This window comes from Gastrolobium bilobum, unplaced genomic scaffold (genome assembly GCF_033153095.1).
Source record: "Gastrolobium bilobum isolate Gb01-03AN ecotype WA unplaced genomic scaffold, APGP_CSIRO_Gbil_v1 utg105468, whole genome shotgun sequence".
Lineage (NCBI taxonomy): Eukaryota > Viridiplantae > Streptophyta > Magnoliopsida > Fabales > Fabaceae > Gastrolobium > Gastrolobium bilobum.
Genome location: NW_026895807.1, coordinates 11,634 through 16,939, shown reverse-complemented (window position 1 = coordinate 16,939; position 5,306 = coordinate 11,634). Strand labels below are relative to the sequence as shown.

Sequence of the window (5,306 nt, the reverse complement as noted above, 5' to 3'; positions counted from 1 at the left end):
TAAGGGGAATTGTGGCATTGCTCCAGTATTTTCTGTTGTTCTCCTTCAGGGATACACCTTCGAAGTAATTGGTCAGAACACCTTTTGTAGAGCAAAGGGTCGTCCCAGAAATACTGCTTAGCTTCATGATGGAACCTCTTTCTCCCTTGGTGATTCAAGTGGTATGGCTCGATTCCGGCAGCCAGGTAGTTTGCAATATCTGCAAACCAAGGAGCTTGTTTTTCAGCGATCATTAGAAGCTGCTCATCAGGGAATGTCTCCTTGATATGATCTCCTTCTTGTGGGCTTGCTCTCTTTAATCGAGATAGGTGGTCAGCCACCTTGTTATCACTTCCTCTCCGGTCCTTGATCTCAAGGTCAAATTCTTGGAGCAATAGTACCCATCTAATTAGTCTTGGCTTTGCATCCTTCTTAACAAAGAGTTGCTTGATTGCTGAATGATCAGTGAAGACTGTGACTTTGGAACATGCAAATACAACTGCCAGCATCTCCTTCTCCGTCACTGTGTAGTTGGCTTGTGCCGGAGTAAGAGTTCTACTAGCGTAGTAAACAGTTCTGAAGACTTTGTCTTTTCGCTGCCCAAGAACTACTCCCAAGCCGAAGTCGCTGGCGTCACACATTAGTTCAAAAGGAAGACTCCAATCTGGGCTTTGAATGATGGGTGCGGACACCAGCCTCAACTTGAGCTCCAGGAAGGCTGTCAAACATTTTTCATCAAAATTGAACTTCCTGTCTTGCTCCAGAAGTTCACAAAGTGGTTTGGCGATTTTGGAGAAGTCTTTAATGAAACGTCTGTAGAACCCAGCATGTCCCAAGAAGCTTCTGATCCCTTTTACGGTGGTAGGGGGAGGTAGCTTCTCAATTGCTTCCACCTTAGCCTTGTCCACCTCGAGGCCCTTGCTTGAGATTTTGTGTCCTAGCACAATGCCTTCTCTTACCATGAAGTGGCATTTTTCCCAATTCAGCACCAAATTGCTCTTGACACATCTTTTCAATACCTGTTCAAGGTTATTGAGGCAAGTAGGAAAAGAGCAACCAATGACAGAAAAATCATCCATGAAAATTTCTACTGCTTCTCCTACCAAATCAGTAAACAAAGCAAACATGCATCTCTGAAAAGTTGCAGGGGCATTACATAGCCCAAAAGGCATTCTTCTGAATGCAAACGTCCCAAAGGGGCACGTAAAAGTGGTTTTGTGCTGGTCTTCAGGAGCAACCGGGATTTGGTTGTATCCCGAATACCCATCTAAGAAACAAAAGAATTCTTTCCCAGCTAGATGATCCAGCATTTGGTCAATAAAAGGAAGGGGGAAATGATCCTTTCGGGTAGCATTATTTAATTTCCTGTAGTCTTGACAAATCCTCCACCCAGTTATTTTTTTGGTGGCTATTAACTCTTGTTTGTCATTCTCAACTACAGTAATGCCACCGTTTTTTGGAACGCATTGCACAGGAACAACCCATTTACTATCTGAGATGGGATAGATTATACCTGCATCAAGCCATTTGATGATTTCTTTTCTTACCACCTCCTTCATATTGGGATTCAGCCTCCTTTGATTCTCCACAGATGAGCTGTCAGGGTCTTGGAGCAAAATCTTGTGCATGCAAATTGTTGGGCTAATTCCTTTTATGTCAGCCATGGTCCAGCCGATTGCTCCTTTGTAATCTTTGAGCTTTTGTGTGAGTTGAAGTTCCTGTTCATGGGTTAGCAAAGAAGAAATAATCACAGGGAGAGTGTTGTCTTTACCCAAATAAGTATATTTCAGGTGTTCAGGTAAGGGTTTTAACTCCAAGGTAGGTGGTTGCTCTACTGAAGGCAATTTTGGTCTTTGCTCTTGCTCTGATCGATTTAAGGATTCAAAGACCCTTTCTTTCCTTCCCTGGGGTTGGTGGAAACTGATGGATGCAAGGTATTCTTCCAGCTCCTCAAAGTCCTTAATGCCTATCTCTGGCTGCAAATGCTCCTGTTGTTCTTCTCGTATGACCGAGTCAAGGATCGAAATGCTAGAGCATTCCTCAGTGTTATCTTCATCAAACCTTATTGCTTTCATGACATTAAACTTCACTTCTTCTCCGTTTACACTCATAGAAAGTTCACCCTTTCTGACATTTATGATAGCATCACCGGTAGCCAGAAATGGTCTGCCCAAAATTATTGGAACTTCTTGATCTGCTTCAAAATCTAAGATGATGAAGTCAGCTGGTAGAATGAACTTGTCTACTTGGACAAGGACATTCTCAATTTTTCCTTCTGGCTTGGCTATAGATCGGTCTGCAAGTTGAAGAGTGACTGTGGTTGGTCTTGCTGCTCCTATGTCAAGCTGCTTGAAGATGGAAGCTGGCATTAGATTTACACTTGAGCCCAGATCACAAAGTGCCCGACCAAGATAGTTCTTCCCAACTGTACACGGGATGGTGAATATACCAGGATCCTTTAGTTTGGGAGGAATTTTAGTCAGGTACTTGCACGATTGTTGAGTGAGGGCTACGGTCTCAAACTCTTCGATCTTTCTTCTTTTTGACAAAATGTCCTTCATGAATTTTGCATATGAAGGCATTTGCTCCAGAGCTTCTACTAGAGGGATATTTATGTGAAGTTGTTTCATCAAGTCAAGAAACTGGCTAAACTGTTTATCCTCGTGTTGCTTTTTCAACCTCTGTGGAAAAGGAGGCTCGATCGGTTCACTCCTTCTCTTGCATGGGGGAACATAAGTTGGAACTGAAACTGGTTCACTGACTTTTGTTGCTCCAAGTTCTGCTACAGGTGTTGCGTCATCCGGTTTGATTTCAGCAGACTCATTGCTTTGGACCTTCTCTTCTGGTCCTGTCTGAGCTTCAAGGTGTGAAGGGTCAGTGGCTTCTTCAACTTCCTTTCCTATGGGCTGTTTTGCTGGTTCGCGCTTTCGAGGTCGTGCCACTAAGTCTGGGGGTGGTAAGGTTTTTCCATCTCGCAGGCTTATAGCATTACAATGCTCCTGGTTATCTTGAGACGGCTTTTCTGTATCACTAGGGAGTGTCCCTGGTTGCCTCTGTTTGAGTGCTCCAGCCAGCTGACCAATTTGGGTTTCTAGGTTTCGCATGGCTGCGCTGTTCTGATTCATGTACTCCTTGACAGAAGTCTCAAAGGATTGGGACTTCCCTTCACCCTTATCCCAGTTTTGTTGGTTCTGCCTGGGATACGGGGGTCGGTTCTGGTAGTTTCCTCCACTACCTCCAGCATTATTCTGATTCCTCCAGCCTCGGTTATTGTTCCCTTGATGGTTGTCATTGCTCCTGTTGTTGTTGTCATACCCTCCTGCATAGCACACAACAGCTAGATTGTTACAGTCCTCATATTCATGAGGACCTCCACAAGTGGGGCAACTCTGACTTGATTGAGTCAAAAGAAGTTGCTCAGTTGTTTTTTTCTGTTCCATGGGCTTCCAGTTTTTTATAGTGTTCTGGAGCGAAGCCATTTGTGCAGAAAGAGCATCAGCTGAGCTTAGCTCAAGAACTCCTGCTTTCTTAGGAGCACTGTGTCGTGTGGAAGGCCATGAAATATGTTTTTTTGAAAGTTTTTCCAACAACTGGTAGGTTTCTGGATAAGTAAAATCCAAAAGATCTCCCCCTGCGGCTGCATCAACAGTTGCTTTCAATGGTGGGGTTAAACCATGATAAAACGTGTGAATGATGCCCCAATCAGAAACTCCATGATTCGGGCAGATTCGTATCAACTCTTTAAAGCGTTCCCACGCTTCATACAGACTTTCTCCATCATACATTTGAAAAGAAGCTATATCAGCCCTCACTTGGGCTTGTTTTGCTTGGGAAAAAAATCGGGTAACAAACTGTTCCGCCAATTGCTCCCAACTGGTGATGGAGTTTGGGGGCAATGTTCTCCTCCATTCTTTGGCTTTTCCAGCTAAGGAAAATGGAAAAAGCCGCATCCGCATGTTTTCTTCCGAAATACCATGAACTTTGAAATTGTCAACTATCTCAGTGAAATTGTCCAAATGACTGTGAGGGTCTTCCATGGGTAGTCCATGGAACTGACCAGCGTTCATAATCATTTGGAACATTGCAGGTTTTATTTCAAAGTTCGGGATATTCAGAGGAGGGGGAACATATCCTCGTTCTGGACCATTTCTGAAGGGAGCAGCCATATCATTCAATGATGGCCCTCTTCCTCCATTCGGTCCTTGTTCAGGCTCATGATTATGATTTCCATTGTTATCATTGTTTACAACCTCCTCCATTGTACTGTTTTTCAACCTTTGAACTCTTCTTCTATTTCTGAAGGTTCTCTCGGGTTCTGGATCAAAAAGTACTATTTCCAGTCCAAGTTCTGTAGGTTCTGTGCTCATACAAATGGAGGAGGTTTATTAAAACAAAAAGACTGCGATTAAACAGCAAAAATGTTTCCTTAAAAACGCCCTTTCTTGCCAAAAGATCCTCGGCAACGGCGCCAATTGCTTGGTCGAACCGAGAGTTGCTCGGGAATATTTCTTTCAGAGAGCAAGAGTGTAGAGTAGTAATCAGGATTGCCAACAGGAGCAATCTACTCTGACTAAGAGCAACCCTCTTCAACTATACGCAAGCGTACGTGTCAAGCAATATAGGGTATTATAGCCCCAGATTTATCGTCCTCAGGGAGCAGTTGTGAAGTAAGAAGCGCTAAAGGAAACTTAATTTGTAAAATGGAGCAATAAAAGAAATCACTATTCTCAGCTAAGCTTCACAAAGAGCAATCTCTGGGCAGCTAGTTAAACAATGTTAACCATTCTGAACCAGATGAGAGCAGTGAATGACTTAGCATGGTCATCGAATAAAATGGCATCAATTGAAGTAACTTTAAGAGCAGTCAACGAAATGAAAGTAAGAGCATCAGCTAGTAAAACACAATTCAGTTATCGTGAGGAAAAGGTTGTGATAGGAATTGAGTTAAGATTAATTTTAGAAAGAAAAAGATCAAGTAGGTGTTACGGGTTCCATGTTTTCATCCCTTTGGTTAACCCTGCCTGGTAGCATATTTTACAAGTGGATTTTGCTCCTTCCCTTGTTTTGCTATAGGTAAGCAGAGGGTAAGGCCTTACTCTCCACGTTACTCCATAGTACTTGGAGTTATATGCAAGGAAACCATGTTGCCTTCTCAAAAGAGCATGGATTCACATGGCAATGCTCCCCATTCCAGGTGTTTATCCCTCCTTTCTTCAGGCTAAACTACCCCAAGATTTTGAGAATGCTCCACACGCCTTTGTCAGTGTTTCATCAACCGAGTGGTCCCGGGATGAGGTTGCCAGCCCAAAGGGTTTTACAAAATCAAT

The 5,306-nt window shown here is 43.3% G+C and overlaps 1 non-coding gene across 1 annotated transcript; it reads left to right on the top strand.

Moving 5' to 3' along the window:
• The first annotated feature begins 3,687 nt into the window (after positions 1-3,687).
• LOC133296110 (small nucleolar RNA R71) lies at positions 3,688-3,792 on the top strand. The gene has a single exon (XR_009749453.1). It is a non-coding gene; the product is annotated as a small nucleolar RNA R71 (small nucleolar RNA).
• Positions 3,793-5,306: the final 1,514 nt, after the last annotated feature.